Below are 22,134 nucleotides of genomic sequence, written 5' to 3'. Positions count from 1 at the left end.
AAATAGCAAACTGCTGTTTTATTGAAAATATAAAAAAGTCCCTCGATAGAGGTGAGGTCGTAGGAGCTGTGTTTCTCGATCTAAAAAAAGCCTTCGAAACCGTTAATCACAGTTTGCTTTTATCAAAAATGACATCATTCAATATCGCCCCTGAGGCAATTTGTTGGTTTGCCTCTTACCTTCAGGATAGGAAACAGTGTGTTAAAGTGGCCGAAAATAAATCTCCATTCGCAAATATTCGCATGGGCATACCTCAGGGCTCCATATTGGGACCATTGCTGTTTAGTCTGTTTATAAATGACTTGCCTTTGATCTGCCCAGGTGTCCGCTGCCAACTTTATGCGGATGACGCAGTATTTTATGCACCCGCCAAGACACCAGAGCAGGCGGCGGATGTTTTGTCCGCATGCATGGCTGAGGTTAGTCAGTGGCTAACTCAAAATAAGCTGACTCTAAATTTTGCAAAAACTACTTCTATGTGTTTTTCTATTAAAAAAATAAATGTAGACCAAAGATTTCAAATAAATTTACAAAATGATAAAATACAAGTAGTTAACGATTTGAAATATCTTGGGTTGGTCTTAGACCCCCAACTAAAATTTGATAAGCATGTTAAGAGTATAGCCAAAACAATACAAAGAAATCTAAATTGTTTTAAATTGATAAGGCAATATATTCCAAATCAGGCAGCCCTGCTGTACATGCATGGTATGATTTTTTCTCATATCTCCTACTGCATGACAGCATGGGCCCAGGCAGCTCCCTCAGCCACAAAGCGCATTGGTTCTTTGTACAACCAAGCAATCAAAATTATGGATCGAAAGCCAATCCGTTTTCATCATTGTCACATCCTTAAAAAATATAATCTATTAAGTTTTGAAAGTTTTACTAGTTTATGTTTTCTTAAATTATGTTTTAAGTGTATTTATAACTTGGTCCCAGAACCACTCAGTACATTTATACAAAGACTAAACAGCACCAGAGTGACAAGAGGCACCATAAACAAGAACTGTACAATCCCACAACGCAGAACCTCTTTTGGACAGTCCGCCTTTTCATATCAGAGCTGCAAACTGTGGAACTCACTGCCCACTGAAATAAAAAACATTTCTGAGTTGAAAATGTTCACCTCTAGGGTTAAGAAATGGCTGAAAATGAGTCAAAACTGTACCCACTTGTAAATAGGCAGTATGACAGAGAGAGAGAGAACGTGTGAGTGTTGAATGTATTTTTGTGCACTGATGTATCTATTTTATGGGGCAGGTGTTTTAATATATTTTGCATATTGGTGAATTGTGGAGAAGCTCAACCAGGGACGGGAGTTGAGAATTAGCTTTTGCTACAAACTCTATATGCATCACATCAGCTGCAATGTTCATGTTGTAACTATGTCAGATTGCATTGTCCCTGTCAAATAAATATATAAATAAAAAAAAAAAATTATAGAAGTTTTTGCCGAAATTTTTCCAGCGTCGTTCTGCCTTTTGATAGTGTCAAGTCCCTTTTGTGTCATGCACCGGTGCTCGCTGCGCCGGACCCTTCTAAGCCGTACAAACTTGAGGTAGATGCCAGTTCAGTTGGAGCAGGTGCGGTCCTAACGCAGGAGGATGCAGAAGGTGTGGACCACCCGGTGAGTTACTTCTCTCGCAAATTTAATAAACATCAGCTTAAGTATTCCACTATAGAGAAAAGAAGAAACGTTGTCCATGTTGCTTGCTCTCCAGCATTTTGAGGTGTATCTTGGGTCCTGCTCTCAGCCTGTCATGGTACTTACTGACCATAACCCCCTAACGTTTTTGTCATGTATGCACAATCAACCAATGGTTGATGCGATGGGCGCTGATGGTGCAGGATTTCCACTTGGAAATTCGCCATAAGAAGGGTTCGGAGAATGTGTTTGCTGATGCCCTGTCCAGAATGTAGGTAAGGTAACTTGGCAAAAGATATTTGTAACGTTCTGAAGAAAAATTTAGTGTAATACTCCAGGTTGTATCTTTATGGGGGGGGGGGGGGAGTGTTACGGCCCCTGGCCTCTAGCTCCTCCTACCGTGTGCCTCTCCCCTTTTCTCTCTCTCTCGTCCTCTCTCTCGGCCCCTCCAGTGTGTCCCACAGCTGGTGTTGATTGACAGCCCTGCTCTACATGCGATTGGAGGGACAATCAAGGCTTGGCCAATCGTCACCCTCCACCTGTGGCTGCTCCAGTTTAAAGGGACCCGCCTCCTGCTACTCCTGGGTGCCAGATTCTGTTTGTGAAATGGCATGCCATTTCACTGACTTTGTACTCTACTCTTAGAGCCTCCTTTTGTTGACTTTATGTTTTTTTGTATTGTAATGCTAAGTTGTTAAATGCCCTTCATTTGCCTACATAAAAGCTACTTATTTTATTATACTATCTTGTGTTGCCTTCCTTTTTTCCCTAGGAAATGGTTTGTAACAGGGAGAGAACCCTGCTCTTGCTGAATACCTCCCTCAGGTCGTGATATTCTTCCGGAATCGAAGACAGGTCCGGGGCCTCGGGAGGTTGGCCGGAAGCAGAGCGCGCCCCCCCGGCCGGTGACAGAGCAGATTGGAGGCAGCGGGCTTGGCAAAAGGGGCTCCAACCCGACAACCCCCTCCGGATCCAGTCAATAGTGGGATTGTGGGTCTTTAACCACGGATATCCCAAGACCAATGGAACGGAAGGAGAAGAAATGACGTGGAAACTACGGGACTCGTGGTGGTTGCTGGACAGGACCAACGTGACTGGTTCCGTGACATGCGTGACTTTGGTTAACAATTGTCCGTTGAGAGGTAGCGTGGTGAGGGGGTGTTCCTAGGGCTCCAAGGCTAGTCCCCACTGCTCAGCCACCCGCTGTCGATGTCGAGTCGATGAGAGCAGAAATAGGTAGAGTCTCTGAATGATAGCAAAGCGAGGCCGGGAGAAGCAGCTTATTTTCTTTTTCTGGGATAATCTGCTGACCCACCAGTACTCCCAGGGTTACTGGTGGGCCTGGTCTTTTGGTCGAACCGGACAGGAGGCAATGTAATGTCCCTTCTCGCCGCAGTACAGGCACACCGCCAGGCGGCGACGCAAACGCTCCTCGGCCGAGAGGCGAGCACAGCCCAGCTGCATAGGCTCCCCAGCGCTGGGTGGTGAAGGTTTGCCCTCCATCCGGACTGGTGAATGGTGTCTTACGGGCCCGACTGGGGAGTGGTGTTTCTCCTGTTGACGGGTCTGCAGGCAATTATCAATCCGATTAGTCAGCACAATGAAAGTCTTTAAATCCGGAGGCTCGTCACGGGAAACCAGTTCATCTTTCAGGCGGGCGTTTAGTCCCTTTAAAAACACCGCCTTCAAAGCGCTATCGGTCCAGTCCACCTCCGTGGCAAAGGTCCAGAATTCAATAGTATAGTCCAGTCCTGGCTCCTCTTATCCACAGCAGCAGGTGGTGATTGCACTGATGGGCTGCAGGTGCGCGCGGGAGGAGCCAGGGGCTCAGCCCAGCTCCGGCAGGTGGGGGAGGAAGAGAAAAGGGTAGGAGGCAAAACAAGGACTGGGAAAGTGTGGATCGTGACATAGTTAGCCTTTAAATTATTAAATACTAACTAGCATATCTTTATATTCTGTCACAGTCTCATTTTCTGTACTGCAGAAATTCCAAAATACATTCAAAATAAAAAATAAAATACAAAATAAAGTGCTTCTCTAGGCACTGAAAGTTTCGTAACAATTTAATGCATCACTCATTCACTCAGTCGCACTGTCCGGTGGTGTAGCATGGTGAGCATTTTCTGGCATAATTTAAACATAATACCATGAGTGTATAATCCCTCAGTCAGGTAGTATCCATGGCAAAAGAAATAGCAAATCCATAGCAGCTATGGATTTGCTATTTATTTAGCTATGGCATAGCTAAATAAAATTCAGTTCTGTCAACTGGACAATTCAGTTGACAGAATTTAATTTCCTTTTGGTATAAGGCCATGAGAGGACGCTGGGGAGTGCTCTCCATAGTATAGTGTGTGGTTTCATTCCCGGTTACATCGCCCCTCCCCTCAAAATCAGCGTCTCAGTAATACTACCCCATTCATTCCAATGAGACCATTTATGACACTGTCACGCCCGCACGGTTGGAAATAAAGGTATGTCTTCATTGGCTTTTTTGTTCAGTATGATGAGAGGAATATGTGTACCAACTTTCAATGTTCTATGACACAGTAAATATTTTTCATCCCAGTTAACCAAAACCCATGTATTTCAATGAGAAATGTCAGACGTTGCCATGGCAACACCTTTGAAAATAGAGGTATGTTCTCATTGGCTTTTTTGTTCAGTATGTCAATACGGATGTCCATGCCAAATTTCAAATGTTTATGTCAAAGTAATTTTTTTGGTCCAATTCAAACTTTCAAGGGGGCGCTGTGGAGCAATATAATGTCTGACCTGTGTAAATTGTATCTCTATGCGTTCAGATCAACATTTTGAAAAAAAAGTATATTCTTGCCGGGAAATAGGACACTAACTGTGTGAATTACACGCATTTAAAGCCTTTAAAAATGTATTTTTTTTCTTTGCAGGCTGGCCACACCCACATTTTATAACTTAGAAAATTCCAAAAGACTAGCTTATAATCCCACATGGGTGTAGTTCATTTTGACCAATTTTCATGTTTCTCGAATAAAAATTTGAGGCGTAAAAAATTCAAATGTGAGAGGTAAAATTTTGGAAAAATGGGGTTCCGCCCACAATGGCCGACTTCCTGTAGGGTTTAGGGTGGGGTCATAATATAATTTTTTTCTTGTCTTGACATGTTCTATGTTTGTACTAAATTTCATTTGTCTACGATGAAAAAGGTCTCTCATTGCGGCAATGTATTTCATGTGCATAAACGCTGTATTAGCGTTTTCCCAACAAAAATGTGTGAAAGAGAAATATTTTTTTTAAATATTCCAAAATTTGCGATTTTGTTGAAAATTCACCCTGACCACACCCAAAGTTATAATCAAAATGTAATTGATAATCTTTAATCACACATGGGTTTAGTGGGATTTGGCCAAATTTGACGTGTTTCTGATGAAAACTGTTTGAGAAAATGTCCTGAATGCGAGGGTGTGCACTTTTGTCGTTCCCGGGTTTGATCCAATATGGCCGACTTCCTGTACATTTTAGGGCGGGGCCATAATATCATTGTAATGTAGCTAGTCCATTACTATCATGGAGGCTAACGGGAAGAAAAGGACATACACAAATGTTTAAAATGTTTTATTGATAAATGTGTAGCACTGACTTTGACAATTGTGAGAATTTTAACTTACTCATGTGGTCTGTCTTAGGTGTTTCGGCCAAATGAGTCCCCGGGGAGCCGAAGCACCTTAAGAAGGTTCCGGGGCAGACCATTGGGGGTTAACAAGGAGGGGTGTTGTATATTTTAGCTTGTGGGTAATGTGATTATTTTCCACTGTTAAAATAATTGAATTTAAACAGAGCTCTATTTTAATTGACAATTTAATTGAATAAATTCGTACATTGATGAATTGGAGCTGAATTTTAACAAGAGAACTGGATCTGAGAAAAGAATTACCTGTTATACAGAATGGTCTCACCCAATTAAGGAGAGGCTCTATAAAAGGAAAAATCTCAGTGGCTACAGGAGAGGGTGCTGTATGTAACAGGTACTGCAAATGATGATTCTTTTAAACTTTTTCCTTGTTTTTTGTAAATGGTTGTGGTGGAAATAAAACGCACTTGGGTCTGCACTGGACTAAATGGCTCAGCTCTGCTCTGTTCCTCTTTTAACCGCTAAAGTTGCTATCCGGGCGGTTACAAACATGTTTGTCATGTCCCGACATGCTCTGTTTTTTGATGTGAGTTTCAGATTTTTATGTTGACTTTTTTCCGAGTCGGGCTCACATTGGCCCCATGAAAATGAAAGTTTGAGGTGGCGCTACCGAGTCGTCTTTCGTTATTTTTACTCGGGGTCTTTTGTGACAATTAGAGCTCGTCGAGTTCTAATTTTTGACACCACTCACTGCCATGTCGGGGCGTGTTTACTACTTGATTTTTGCCATTTTCTGGGTTTCGGACACGGTTTTAATGAGTCCCTCGCCGGGACGGAGTCCCAGGCTCGGGCCTATAAGAAATGTTCGTTTCTGATGCAAGCGTCAAAGAGGACTAAGAGACTGAAATATAAGTCAGAAGGGTTTAATGAGTTCATCACAGGTAAAGTTAACAATGAAGCACCGGACTCTCAGGAATGGATAGGAAGAGAGTCCTGAGATGTTTGTGTTTCCAGCTTTTATAGGCCTCCCAGTGTGTGAGGCGGGTCTTCCTCTTGGCAACATGTGGTTACACATTAAAAACCTTTTGGCAAAATCCCTGAATGTGCGTTTTTAAGTCAATCAATCTCATTGTTTTATGACCCTCACAGGATGGGGGGCACTCAGTCCTTGGTGAACAGGGCCACAGATAAGAAGTGGCCCTGGTCCTAGATGTTATCTTCTTGGCCCTAGTGCTGTAGATTGCTTTACGACCCTCTCAGGGTGGGGGTCTTTGGTGAGTAGGGCTACAGGCATCTGGGGGTAGTATTACATTGTTAAAAAATACCTTATAGGCCTAATAATTATGAGTTTGAAACTAATAATTACGAGTTTAAAACTCGTAATTTCGACTTTCTGTGGGGCTTTTTTTTTTTTTTTTCATGGCGGAAACGGGCTTCCATATTTATCCCATTAAAATAAATAAATAAATTTAAAGAAAAACGAGACAACATGACATTCCTGTGTATTTTCAACCAGTAAACACACTATGAGAGTTACAATGGTAAAACAATTACTACCAAAAAAAAAACAAACTGTATCAACATAGAAGACACTCAAATTTGCCATTCACATTTAAACCACTCATTTGAAAAGAGTGAGGTGCAAATTTTTACCAGAGAGAAGGGTTGTTTTGAAAGAGGATTGAAGTAAGTAATTGATCTGCAGTCTACAGGAATATTCTCACACAATAAGAGAGCTCAAGCCCATCAAATGCTAATCAGGTAATCAGTGGTGAAGGAGAGCCAGTCAAATTACAATAGGGTTACCACAACCCTCTAAAACGCATCCATTTGGGGGAAGAACTTATTTAACTCAATGATAGTATAAATCATAGTGTCTCAGACTAATAATTTTTTTTTCAAATGGAAAATAGTTTCTGTTTTGGAGCTGAAACATCTTGATTTCCAAAACAATGTCCAGAAGACTACCTCTGAAAGCTAAGTTTTTGCTCTACTTAGAGACTTGTTTAATCCCACTGCAGAAACATTAATGTATTTTGCGGTATTTACATATATTTATACTATAGCATAACTTTTAAAGTTACATAAACGCAGAAGTCACACAACACAACCGCAATCAGTTTAATCAGTTGTCTGTAGTTGAAGTATTCTCATTGTCATCCTGTCCCTTCAGACCTGTATGTGAAGGCGCAATAACAATTCATTCACGTTTATTGTCTGTAGCGCAGTTTAAGAGCAGGCTAAAAACTTTTCTTTGGCATTTGGGTCTAGTTGCGCAGGATATCTTGGTGTTTTATTGTTCTTTGCCTATTTGTCATATTTTATGTATATCTGTTTTTGTTGAATTTGTGTGGGCAGCATAAATTGTATTTTAAATGGAATTGAATTATTGAGAATATTTGATAGATTAGAAGAACACTTACTCTTCTTGTTTAACTTTCTTGCTTTTCTGGAAAAACAACAAAACAAAAAAAACAACAAAAAAAACCCCCAAAAGACAAATAAATATATTCTTGTCAATTTTATACAGTAAATTTACATAACATATTAAGACGCTAAATATTTGCTTATAACTTACTGCTGTTTATACACATAGACGACTCCTCCTGCAGCAACTCTTGCAACTAACACAGCTATCCCTACGATGGAGCCATTTGAGAGAGCTTAAGAGATAGTTATCCAGCTGCTTAGGTGTTGTGACTACCAGTGAACACAGCACCTTTTAGTGGCCTCAAAGTGTTACTGCAAGTCTGTTTTTTTTACAATCCTTATGTGCGAGTTGAGGCCTGGTTTTGTGTTGTCCATTGGCGTTACTCGTGTATTTTTAATGAAGAGAAAATAACTTGCATTGGACTCCAATGTAAAAAGGAGTTACAGAAATTTGAATTCACAGTTGCAAAAATCCTTTACAGAAGTAATCAAATCAAGTAATTCTCAAAAATAAGCAATACTACGGTAAGAAAACCATTTGGCTCCGTCTTTATGCGCTGCCTCAACTAAACACGTTTTCACAGCGCGTGCTGTTTTCCCTCGTGCGCGCTGTCGCTCTTAAAGTGACAACACATATTTACGTAAAACTTAAATAATGACAATCCTAAGATATTTTCCAAAATTAACATTAATGCAATAAAACAAGTGTAGCTTATACATATAAATCAATATTAACATAAAACAGCATTTATTAATATAAAAATGATAACACTCTGAATTTGCATGTGTGACAGAAATTCTGGAACCCAACTCCTTGAGAGGGGTTGGACTCTCCATTTCTCTGGCGTTGCTCGCAGGGAGCGGCAGCGAGGTGGTGTGGGCTTGCTCATTGCCCCACAGGCAATGGGAGGTATACTGGGAGGGGTACTAGACAGTGCACCAACTGGGGACTCCGTTGTTCTCCTGGGGGACTTCAATGCCCATGTGGGTAATGACAGTGACACTTGGAGGGGCGTGATTGGGAGGAATGGCCTCCCCGATCTGAACCCGAGCGGTGTTTTGTTATTGGACTTCTGTGCTAGTCACAGTTTGTCCGACTTTGTTTTCGTGTCATCTGATCTCCGACCATGTGTCTTGAACAGTCGGGTGAAGAGGGGGGCTGAGCTGTCAACTGATCACCACCTGGTGGTGAGTTGGATCCGCTGGCGGAGGAGGAAGCCGGACAGACCTGGCTGGCCCAAGCGCATTGTGAGGGTCTGCTGGGAACGTCTGGCGGAGCCCTCTGTCAGAGGGGTCTTCAACTCCCACCTCCGGGAGAGCTTCTCCCTGATCCCGGGGGAGGCTGGGGACATGGACTCCGAGTGGGCCATGTTCTCCACCTCTATTGTCAATGCGGCTGCTCGTAGTTGTGGTCGTAAGGTCTGCTGTGCTTGTCGCGGCGGCAATCCCCAAACCTGGTGGTGGACACCGGAAGTAAGGGATGCCGTCAAGCTGAAGAAGGAGTCCTATCGAGCCTTGTTGGCTCGTGGGACTCCTGAGGCAGCTGATTAGTACCGGCAGGCTAAGTGTGCCGCGGCTCGGGCAGTCACAGAGGCAAAAACTCGGGGTTGGGAGGAGTTCGGGGAGGCCATGGAGGAGGACTATCGGATGGCCTCAAAGAGATTCTGGCAAACCGTCCGACGCCTCAGGAGGGGGAAGCAGTGCTTCACCAACACTGTTTACAGTGCGGGTGGAGAGCTGTTGACCTTGACTGGGGATGTTGTCGGGTGGTGGAAGGAATACTTTGAGGATCTCCTCAATCCCACTGTCACGTCTTCCGAGGAGGAAGCAGAAACTGGGGACCCAGAGGCGGACTCGTCCATTACCCTGGCTGAAGTCACTGAGGTGGTTGGCAAGCTCCTTGGTGGCAAGGCTCCAGGGGTGGACGAGATCCGTCCTGAGTATCTCAAGTCTCTGGATGTTGTGGGGCTGTCTTGGCTGACACGTCTCTGCATCTTCGTGTGGCGGTCGGGGACAGTACCAGTGGAATGGCAGACCAGGGTGGTGGTCCCTCTGTATAAGAAGGGGGACCGGAGGGTGTGTTCCAATTACAGGGGAATCACACTCCTCAGCCTTCCCGGTAATATCTATTCCAGGGTACTGGAGAGGAGAATCCGACTGATAGTCGAACCTCGGATTCAGGAGGAGCAGTGTGGTTTTCGTCCTGGTCGTGGAACACTGGACCAGCTCTATACTCTCCATCGGGTCCTTGAGGGTTCATGGGAGTTTGCCCAACCAGTCCACATATGTTTTGTGGATCTGGAGAAGGCATTCGACCGTGTCCCTCGTGGTGTCCTTTGGGGGGTGCTCTGGGAGTATGGGGTCCGGGGCTCTTTGCTGAGGGCTGTCCGGTCCCTGTATGACCAGAGCAGGAGCTGTGTTCGCATTGCCGGCAGTAAGTCAGACCTGTTCCCGATGCATGTTGGACTCCGCCAGGGCTGCCCTTTGTCACCGGTTCTGTTCATTATATTTATGGACAGAATTTCTAGGCACAGCCAGGGGCCGGAGGCCGGGGATTTCATCTCTGCTGTTTGCAGATGATGTTGCCCTGATGGCTTCTTCGAGCCAGGACCTGCAGCAGGCACTGGGGCGGTTTGCAGCAGAGTGTGAAGCGGCTGGGGTGAAAATCAGCTCCTCCAAATCCGAGGCCATTTTTCTTGACTGGAAAAAGGTGGTTTGCCATCTCCGGGTGGGTGGTGAGTCTCTGCCTCAAGTGGAGGAGTTCAAGTATCTCGGGGTCCTGTTCATGAGTGAGGGAAGGATGGAGTGTGAGATTGACAGGCGGATCGGTGCAGCGTCTGCAGTGATGCGGTTGCTGTATCGGTCCGTTGTGGTAAAGAAGGAGCTGAGCCCAAAGGCAAAGCTCTCGATTTACCGGTCAATCTACATTCCTACCCTCACCTATGGTCATGAGCTCTGGGTAATGACCGAAAGGACAATGTCGCGGATACAAGCGGCTGAAATGGGCTTCCTCCGCAGGGTGGCCGGGCGCACCCTTAGGGATAGGGTGAGGAGCTCGGTCACACAGGAGGAGCTCGGAGTAGAGCTCCTACACGTCGAGAGGATCCAGTTGAGGTGGCTCGGGCATCTGCCCAAGATGCCTCCTGGACGCCTCCCTAGGGAGGTATTCTGGGCATGTCCCACCGGGAGGAGGCCCCAGGGAAGACCCAGGACACGCTGGAGGGACTATGTTTCTTGGCTGGCCTGAGAACACCTTGGGGTCCCACCAGAGGAGCTGGAGGACGTGTCCGGGGTGAGGGAAGTTTGGGAGTCCCTGCTTAGACTGCTACTCCCGCGACCCGGCCCCCGATAAGCGGAAGAAAATGGGTGGATGGATGGATGCTTGCAGGCTGAGACAGAGATGAGATGAGACAGTTTCCACTCTGACTCATCTCCATGTTCTTCAGTTGTATCTGTGCTCCAGTAAAAGGCAAAGGCACAGAGACACATTTCTTCCTTTCATGTGGTATGTCAAAATGGCATCATCAGGTCCATCTGAAGACAGAAAATGTCCATGTTAAGAAAAGTTAAGAATTGTTTATGCATGTTTTAACAGCAACATCCTTTATTCACAGTTTAATGGGAGTACTGGGTCACTGATGCTGCTACTGACAGGATTAGACACTTTACATGTGAATGGTCCCTGGTCCCTGGTCATAGCGCCCCACAGTGGTTATAGTGAGAATTGCTCCTCCATCAGTGAGGTGCACTCTGTCACTGGCTGTAACTTCAGTACTGACATTTAACCAGAGGAAAGACAGAGGCTGTGTCCCAATTCGCCCACCTGGCCTTAGAATCATCATTGGAAGGGCGGTTCAAAGGGCAGTGACGTAATTTCCGGCGCGACAAGGGCTGTCCCATTTCAACCCACCCTACTGAATGCGGCCGACAAAGCTGCCCTTCCCTTTGCACCGTTTCCATGGAGATCAGACGTAACCAAAGCCTGCATCCGTGCACACTTCACACACTTCTATATCCCGTCATGCACCGTGCCTATGCAAGAAAGAAAGAAAAAAAATGGAGAACGTATGCAAGTACACGTTTAAATGTAAGTACTGTTTAACGTGGGTTCAACTGGTTCAACAGTGCAACATGAAATGGTTGTTACATGAAACTGTTAGAATTAAATTCAGATCTGTATGAGGCCACTCAACTCAGTGAAGTCCCGTAAAATAGAGTTTACAGTTATCGCTGTGTAGTTGTAACAATGAACGAATTATCGCTTGCACTTGTATATTTGTGTATTAATCGTAATGTTTAATATTGTTTTTTATTTAAGAATATTCTTTTGTCTTTAGGGAGCAACGAGCAGACAGAGCAATTCATCCGCCTGAGGGGGGAGAATGCGCACCTGTTCAGCGGGGCCAAGTACTCCGCACAGGCGGCGTGGAAGTAAGGGCAAAAACATTGCAATATACCCACATAATATAACAAGGACCCCAGAAATACATAAAAGTTGCCCTTACTGCGAATTGAATACGTTTACATTTGTACATATGTGGATAGTAATGACTTAACCTGGATTTCCCTATTTCATTCCCGTCTTATCCACAACCTGTACTTCTGTGAGCAGAAGTACAGAAGAGGTTAACTGATGGCCCTGAATATGCTTATCTGAGATCACAGTGAAGAACTAAATGTACCTGTTTTTCAGTAGACTGTTGCTCACACAAATGTGGGAATTGTTCATTTGATCATCATCTTCTTTACCAAAGAAGACTCAAAAATATCTTAAAAAAACATAAATGGAATGATAGAATGTGCTGCATAGTAACAGAACAAATGTTTCCAATAACTGTAGGAAATCTTACAGTGTAGTAGAACATTCTGATTGTCAGTGTATTATAAGCTGCTGTATTATAATTGGGTAAATTGAGAATGTTTTTCTGTATGACTTACTTAGGACAATACTGCAGAAGATGGGCCTGGAGGGGACGGTCACACCCCTTCAGGCCAAGAAAAAGTGGGAAAACCTGCAGAAGAAATATAAAGTATGTACATGATCTGAATGTGTACTGTTTTCATTTGTACTTATAAACCATTGTGTTAATGTTGTTTTCACATGTCCTGTATTAACATTTGTTCTGTCAAAGGACTGCAAGTACCCAAAGAGCGGCGAAGGTCTGGCGGGAAATGCCACGGCTGAAACTTGGCCCTGGTTTGTCCTCATGGATGAGGTGTTGGGGCAGAGGGCCTCAATCAACCCCCCTGTCCTCATCGCCTCTATCCCTGAGGACACACCAGGGCCAAGTACTTCCTGGCAGCTGCAGCCGCTGGAGGAGGAGGAGGAGCAGGAGCAGGAGCAGGAGCAGGAGCAGCAGCAGGAGCAGCAGCAGCAGGAGCAGCAGAGGAGACAAGCGAGGAAGAGGAAGTGGGAGAATCCCATGCTCCAGCTGTACAAGGAGGACCTGTGCATGCAGAGGGAGCGGGATGAGAGGGATCAGGAGGAGAGGGAGGAGAGGAAGCAACGATTTGAGAGATTATTTGGTTTATTAGAGAAACTAATTGAAAAAAATTAAAGAGTTTTGTTTTGAAACTTTTATGAGTTTTTCTTGACAAATATTTACATTCACACACATTGGCATGTGTTAAACAAAGAAAAAGTAAAATAAAGAACTATTTAGAATTTATTAACGTAATAACTAAAGTACAAAAGTAACAGTCAAAGTGCAAAGGAATAAACCTGAGTGTGCCAGTGCCAGGTTTTAATCATGAAGACACACTTCCAGGAACCTTGGCAGTGCTAATCAACCTTCTCTGTCTGGACCGACTTGAGAGTGCTGAGATTGAGGTCTTCATCTTCTGGCTGGTACGTGGGGCTGTCACACTGGGTGCTGCTCCACTGTCCACCGCATCGTTCATGGGCTGGATTTGCAGGGCTGGCTGGGGCAATAGATGACTGGCATGTCACTATCGAAAAATCGGAAACAATATTGATAGTACTGGTCACGTTACATCACATCTATTTACAGTCACAGTGTTTACAGGTAATCACCCTGAAACACTTTCAATAACAATTTGAAACTTGCTATTCTGTAAATACCTAGATATAATCATGATCCATGGACACCTCCTCCAGGGCAGAGACCTCAGCAGACAGCTGGTCCCGCCACTGTGCTCCAGCGATGGCTTCCACTTCATTGTTCCCCTCGTCCTCCACTACATTCTCCTGTGGCTCGTCCTCCAGGGCTACGATGTCTCCTGCCCCAAGGCAGATGTTATGGAGGATGGCACAGGTAGTGATGACCTATGATAAGAAAATATGATTTTGTCTTTCATCATCACATCATCACATATTTCATAACATTTAACATTTCACTTACATGTGGTGCAAAAGTGTGGTGGACCTCCAGCGCATGAAAAAAGATGGCCCTGAATCTTGTTTTCATCATTCCAAAGGCACGCTCAATAATTGAACGTGCCTTGGAATGATGAAAATTGAAGCGCTGGGCTCCCACACCTTGCACTGGACGCTTGTAGGGAGTGATGAGGGGGAGTGGATGCTGGAGACAGGGGTACCCTCCATCTCCGAGGATGAAGTGCCCTGGAGGAGGATATAGTCCTCTCTGGTACAGAGGACTGTGTCGAAGCACTCTGGCATCATGAACAGAACCAGGCCACCCCACGTAGGTGTCTATGAAGCGGCCCTGATGGTCACAGACAGCCTGTAGGATAATGCTGGGAAACAATTTCCTGTTTCTGTAGCTGTGACCATCAGGGCCGCTGGGTGGCCTGATTCTTACATGGCAGCCATCTATTGCCCCAGCTGCTCTCCTAAAGGCCCTGTGCCTCGCCAGCCGTGCAAACCCAAGGGTCATTGCCTCAAAGTCATCATTGGTAGGGAGGTGGATGACTTTGTGACGCAGGGCCACCACCTCCCCAGTGACCCTGTGGACGATGCAGTGGACAGTGGAGCGTGGTATCCCAAACACTTGGGAGACCACCCGGTATGATGTCCCACTTGCCAGCCAGAAGAGAAAGACCAAGACCTCGAGCTCAGCACCCCATCCATGCCGTCGGTCCAGCTCCAGAAGGCGCCTTAGCACTGCCAAGGATTCCCTGCTCAGCTGAAAGTCAGGCCGTGCGTCTTCATGATTAAAGAACCTTTCCAGCACTGGCACACCCAGGTTAATTCTGCAGTACATTCTTCGGGGCTGGTTTGGGGAAAGAAACAGTTATATTGAATAAAAGTATGTGCAGTTATTCACTGAATAGAATAATAATACATTATTATGATTACAAGTTATTATTGCAGTAATAACAATAATAAGCTGAATTTAACTGGCACGGCATAGAAGGTAAACAGCACCCTCTACTGGTATTAAACTGATTTAGCCATGGATCAAATCAAACCTCTCCCAAATACCGGACCATTAAAATACACAACATCCCACTTTGTACAACATATAAGTGTTGGTTTATAAACTCTGAATGTTAAAATTATCTTGGTTACCATTGTCTCTGTTATAACGTTTTAAGAAGGTATATTTGGTTAAAGTTATGAAGTAGCTACAATACGGAAAACAATCACTTGGAACCTATTGATATTACACAGAAAACATGAATTACTTACTTCATTCAATCTAAAAAAAACTGAACGCCTGCGAAGACGACACCTAGACTCTTCTTCTATTAAATTCTGAACAATGAGCAATACAAGTCTCATTGATTTTGTGTCCATTTTACACCTTTGCTCAAACATCAATGGCGTATAGCTAATTCATCACCAGCCGTCACCTTTTGTAGGCGTTACGTAACTACGTAATGTACGCTCAAAGACAGCGGTGGAAGTGCGGTCTGTGGTGTAGGCCTGTCCCACTTCAGCAAGATGGAGGAGGGCAGGTTCTTGACCGGAACCTTGAAACTACACTTTTGAAGAGTACTTCGTAAGGACCCTTGAAGGGTGCATTTGGCGAATTGAGACACAGCCAGAGAGGAGCCAGAGGCAGATAGAAAAGGAGAGAGTCACAGAACTGCTGAACTCCACTAAGTCTGTGTTGTTGATGCCTACGGTGGGGAGGACAAAATAGTCATGCATTCTTACTGTTACTTTTTTTTGTTGTTGTTTTTTTTTTTTTAAACCTATATATATATATATATATATATATATATATATATATATATATATATATATATATATATATATATATATATATATATATATATATATATATATATATATATATATATATAATTTAATTATTTATTGGTTTAAAGTAAAGTACTTAATTAGAATAATCTAGATTCAGTCCTTTGTAATGTAATTGTCTAGTATGTGTTATTGTCAAGTATTGCATGTTTTATCATTGAATATTTATAGCAACAAAGCTATACACTCACCTAAAGGATTATTAAGAACACCTGTTCAATTTCTCCTTAATGCAATTATCTAATCAACCAATCACATGGCAGTTGCTTCAATGCATTTAGGGGTGTGGTCATGGTCAAGACAATCTCCTGAACTCCAAACTGAATGTCAGAATGGGAAAGAAAGGTGATTTAAGCAATTTTGAGTGTGGCATGGTTGCTGGTGCCAGACGGGCCGGTCTGAGTATTTGACAGTCTGCTCAGTTACAGGGATTTTCACGCACAACCATTTCTAGGGTTTACAAAGAATGGTGTGAAAAGGGAAAAACATCCAGTATGTGGCAGTCCTGTGGGCGAAAATGCCTTGTTGATGCTAGAAGTCAGAGGAGAATGGGCAGAGTGATTCAAGCTGATAGAAGAGCAACGTTGACTGAAATAACCACTCGTTACAACTGAGGAATGCAGCAAAGCATTTGAGAAGCCACAACACGCACAACCTTGAGGCGGATGGGCTACAACAGCAGAAGACCCCACCGGGTACCACTCATCTCCACTATAAATAGGAAAAAGAGGCTACAATTTGCACAAGCTCACCAAAATTGGACAGTTGAAGACTGGAAAAATGTTGCCTGGTCTGATGAGTCTCGATTTCTGTTGAGACATTCAAATGGTAGAGTCAGAATTTGGTGTAAACAGAATGAGAACATGGATCCATCATGCCTTGTTACTACTGTGCAGGCTGGTGGTGGTGGTGTAATGGTGTGGGGGATGTTTTCTTGGCACACTTTAGGTCCCTTAGTGCCAATTGGGCATCGCTCTCTGACGAACAAGGGCCGTCTCATCCGGGATCTTCTGGTGGACCATAAGTTAGACCTGTTGTGCTTGACGGAAACGTGGCAGCAACAAAATGACTTCACTCATCTTAATGATGCTACTCCTCTGGGGTTTGTTTATTTTTCCCAACCTCATGCTTCTGGTCAAGGGGGCGGTCTCGCGGTATTGTACCTCGAGAGCTTGAGAGTAGTGCCCTTGACTGTGCCTGCCTTTCAGTCATTTGAGGCCACCGTATGCCAGCTGTCCGGACCCACTCCTACTATCATTGCCACTCTTTACCGACCACCAAAACCAAACAAGGATTTTATGTCAGATTTTGCCGCTTTTTTAACACATGTTTCCTCCTTTCATCAAATATCATATTACTAGGGGACCTCAATATTCATTTGGACATTGTCAATAATCCACTCACTCAAGATTCCACATCTTGTTTGGACAGTTTTGGATTAAAACAGTTTGTTAATTTTCCCACTCACTTTAAAGGACATATTCTAGAGGTAATCTGCTGCTCGGGACTGTCACCCATAGACTGTAAAGCCAACCATATCCCCTTCTCTGATCACATGCTCATAACATTTAATATCATTCTGCCTCTTTCCAAACACAACACGTCACGGACCATAGCATTTAGGAAAATTAAAGACATAAATCTGGACATTCTATCTTCTCAAACCAGTAATCTTCCCTGTACAGACAGTCTTACAACTCCAGATCAACTGCTCTCTTACTATAACTCCCAACTGCACAATATTCTCAACACACTTGCTCCACTGAAATCCAGATCTGTCTCATTCACTCACTCTGCACCCTGATACACCCCTACTCTCAGACAGTTAAAAGCAAAAGGCCGCCAACTTGAAAGACTTTACAATAAAAGTGGACTCACTATTCATAAGGACTTGTACACAAATCACATTCTCCACTATAAGGATTGCATTTCCAAAACCAAATCCGCATACTACTCTGGTTTAATCAGTTCAAATGAAGGAAATTCCAAAGCTCTTTTTTCTCTCATTACTGACATCACAAAACCACCTGACTCTCTCCCAGCTCATCTTTATTCATCTGACTTTTGCAATACACTGGCTTCATTCTTCACCACAAAAATCCAACTTATCCACCAACAGTTAACCCCCTCCTCTGCTATAACTTTACCTTTCACTATATCTCCTCCTGCCTTTATCTCTCCTTTGTCTTCATTCACTCTGCCCTCTGTCAATCAAATCTCCATCCTTATTCAAAAATCCAAAACTTCCTCCTGTCAGCTTGACCCTCTACCCACAGTCCTCGTTAAAGCTACTCTTCCATCTCTGGCTCCTCTCATCACTAACATAATCCATGCTTCCCTCACCTCTGGAACTGTTCCCTCTCCTCTGAAAACTGCTGCTGTCACTCCTATCCTCAAAAAACCTGGCTCTGATCCCACTGACCTCAGTGATTTCCGTCCCATTTCTAATCTCTCATTCATCTCAAAAATCCTTGAAAAAACAATTTCTGCTCAACTTCAATCTCACCTGTCCTCCAATAACCTGTATGAACAATTCCAATCTGGCTTCCGTCCTCTCCACAGCACTGAAACTGCTCTACTCAAAATCACTAATGATCTTCTTCTCTCCGCTGACTCTGGTTTAGTATCCATCCTCCTTCTGCTTGACCTAAGCTCGGCCTTTGACACCATTTCTCATTCCATCCTCCTGAACAGACTCTCTTCTATTGGCATCACTGGCACAGCCCTCACCTGGTTTCACTCCTATCTTTCTGACCGCACTCAGTTTATTCAGCTCAAATCTTTCACTTCTCATCCAGTCTCTATCTCCACAGGTGTTCCCCAGGGTTCTGTCCTCGGTCCCCTCCTATTCATCATCTATCTCCTCCTCCTTGGTCACATTTTCCAGAAACACCACATCCACTTCCACTGCTATGCGGATGACACCCAGCTCTACCTCTCTGGCAAACCAAACTCATCACTCCCACCATCAACCCTTCTTATCTGTATCAATGAAGTCAAATCTTGGTTCACCTCCAATTTTCTCAAACTCAATAGCAATAAAACTGAACTTCTCCTTGTCAGCACCAAATCCACCCTAAACAAGATCAACAATTTTTCTATACCCATTGACAGCTTCTCCATCTCTCAGACCTCCTCCATATTGCCACACCCGCTCGCTCTCTCCGCTCCTCTTCCTCTCTCCATCTCTCTGTTCCCTCAGCCCGGCTTGTCACCGTGGGGAGCAGGGCCTTCAGCCGCTCTGCTCCCCAGCTCTGGAACTCTCTCCCCCCGACCTCCGCAACACTGACACACTCTCACACTTCAAATGCAAACTTAAAACCCACTTGTTCAGACTGGCATATTCTTTATAATCCACAACTGCCCTGTCCTTTTCAATGTTTGTTTTATCTGAATGCTTTTAACTGTATGTTCATAAATGTTGATTTTAACTGTGTGTAAATTGTATATTATATTGTATTGTAAGGTGACCTTGAGTGCCCAGAAAGGCGCCCTATAAATAAAATGTATTATTATTATTATTATTATTATTATTATTATTATTATTATTATTATTAAATGCCACAGGCTACCTGAACATTGTTTCTGACCATGTCCATCCCTTCATGACCACCATGTACCCATCCTCTGATGGCTACTTCCAGCAGGATAATGCACCATGTCATAAATCATTTCAAATTGGTTTCTTGAACATGACAATGAGTTCACTGTACTACAATGGCCCCCACAGTCACCAGATCTCAATCCGATAGAACATCTTTGGGATGTGGTGGAACGGGAGCTTCGTGCCCTGGATGTGCATCCCACAAATCTCCATCAACGGCAAGATGCTCCTATCAATATGGGCCAACATTTCTAAAGAATGCTTTCAGCACCTTGTTGAATCAATGCCACATAGAATTAAGGCAGTTCTGAAGGCGAACAGGGGTCAAACACCATATTAGTATGGTGTTCCTAATAATCCTTCAGATGAGTGTATATTGCTCATCAAAAAGATCCACAAAAAACAGCAACAGACACAAGTTTTTGAAAATATATTTAAATCTCACCATGTACTTGTAGTGTTGTTCCAACCTTTTGTTCAACTGCTGATGTAATAGTGACAGTGTACACTCCACTGTCACTAAGAGCCACGCTCCTGAGATCCAGTAGAGATGAACAGAGTGATCCTGCCTTCATACTCTGGACCAGTAAAATTACTACCAGCACGTGAACTGATATTTTTGCTGCCAGTTTACCATATTATAGAATTAAATGGAGTTTAAGTTTTCAGTCAATAATGTGGTGAATGCCACTTTTTCCCCCACTGTTGCATTTACAGACTCAGGTAACAGACCAGCTCCCAAGAACAAACCCATGAAAACCAGTACAATGCTGTTTAAAATGTCATTGTTTTTATTTCTACATAATAATTCAAAGAGAAAGGATGTTGCTTAAAATGATTACAGCTTACAATAAATCCCAAAGATGCCCATTGCTCAAATGGAAGATTAAAGATTTTAATAAAATAAGATACTGTATTTTACCCAAAACACAGGAGGATTACAGCTCATCCCCCTTCTGTGATCTGTATCTAATAATTGCCCATCCTTTCAATTTGTGATAAGGGCACAAAAGTGGTTCAGGAAGAGCTTAGACCAGTGGTTCTTAACCTGGGTTCGATCGAACCCTAGGGGTTCGGTGAGTCAGTCTCCGGGGTTCGGCGGAGGTCAAGACACGCACCCGACTCATATGATTTGCGGACTGCGAGCGTCTACAGAAGCCGGCCGTGTCCCAATATGCCCCAGCGTTGACTGGGAGGATCCCGGCGACAACTGCGCTCTGATTGGTCATCTTCGAGGGACCACGGAAGCACATTACCGTAATGACAGTAACATATTTAAAGAGCCCCATGCCTCTGCTTTGACGTGAATTTACATGAAGCACAATTGGTTGTGGAGTTACAGTGTGTGTTAAAATGTAAAAAATAAATAAATAGCATAAATACAATAAGTTCATTATTATAATACATAAGGTTAAACATTAAAATAATTTCAGTGTGGTAGAGGTCATGTCTTTGTAAAAAGGTATGTATGTAATTTGTTGTGAGTTCGAAGTGTGCGTCGAAGGGCAGTTACGAAATTTCCAGCACAACAAGGGCTGTCCCAATTCAATGCACCCTACTGAATGCGCCTGACAAACCTGCCCTGCCCTTTCCAGCGTTTCCATGGAGATCGGACATAACCGAAGTGTGCATCCATGCACACTTCACGCACTGCTATATCCCATCATGCGACTACACAAAAAAGAGAAGAAAATGGAGTCCGCTGCGCAATACACGTTCAAATGTTCATACTGGTTTACCTCATCTACAACAGTGCGACATGAAACTGTTAAATCTGAATAAAGATCTGTACAGTGTGTTTGATGATTAAAAAGGAGGGGTGTTATATGGAATAATGGAATGTGCAGTTATTCCTAGACAATAAGAAGACATTATTATCATTTGAAATTATTACTGTAATAAGAATAATGTAAGAATGTTTGTTTCTATTATAAGCGTCAAAGACCAAGAGAAACATAAAGTCAGAAGAGTTTAATGAGTTCCACACAGGTAATGTGAACAATGACGCAACGGACTCTCAGAAAAGGATAGAAGAGAGCCCTGAGACGTGCACAAAATCTTCATGTGTTCCGGTACATTCCATAGGTCTGCGCCCCCTGGTGGCACGTGTCATTTACCTTAGTGTTAGTAAATCAAGATATTAGTTTGATGTAGTGCTGCACTGCTAGAAAATACCTTACAATAATAAGATGGAAAGAACTGGCATGGCATTGAAGGGAAGCAGTGCCCTCTACTGGTATTAAAGTGGTGTAGCCACTGGCCAAAATACCGAATCGTTAAACTGCAATATCCCACTTTATGTACAACTAATCATCATGTTCTCTGGTTTATAGACTATGAATGTCAAAATGATACTGTTACCTCTGTCTCTGTTATTACATTTTTACAAGGTATATTTTGTTTAAGTTATGAAGTAGCTACAAATGAGAAAAAAATCACCTTGAACGTTATATTTGCGTATTGATATTCAATCTAAAAAAAGAGAAACGGCTGTGACGACGACATCTTGACTTTTCTTCTATTAAATAATAAATAATTTAAAATAACGTACATAATGTACGTATCGTATGCTCAAAGACGGCGGTGGAAGTGCGGCCCGTGATGTAGCCCTGTCCCACTTCAGCAAGATGGTGGCTACACTGAGGAGGGCAGAT

The 22,134-nt window shown here is 43.5% G+C and overlaps 1 protein-coding gene across 1 annotated transcript in view; it reads right to left on the bottom strand.

The window, feature by feature from the left end:
• LOC117384180 (hemicentin-1-like) overlaps nt 1-17,561 on the bottom strand; it is a 173,580-nt gene extending 156,019 nt beyond the window's left edge. Inside the window, exon 1 of the mRNA XM_055228077.1 lies at nt 17,556-17,561. The gene's annotated coding sequence lies outside the window, so the exon portion shown is untranslated. The remainder of the gene's footprint in view (nt 1-17,555) is intronic.
• Between the last annotated feature and the right edge of the window lie 4,573 nt (nt 17,562-22,134).

The sequence above is a fragment of the Periophthalmus magnuspinnatus genome, chromosome 16, assembly GCF_009829125.3.
Source record: "Periophthalmus magnuspinnatus isolate fPerMag1 chromosome 16, fPerMag1.2.pri, whole genome shotgun sequence".
NCBI classification, from domain to species: domain Eukaryota; kingdom Metazoa; phylum Chordata; class Actinopteri; order Gobiiformes; family Gobiidae; genus Periophthalmus; species Periophthalmus magnuspinnatus.
The sequence above is the reverse complement of the archived record's forward strand: the minus strand, read 5'-3'. Positions and strand labels throughout refer to the sequence as shown.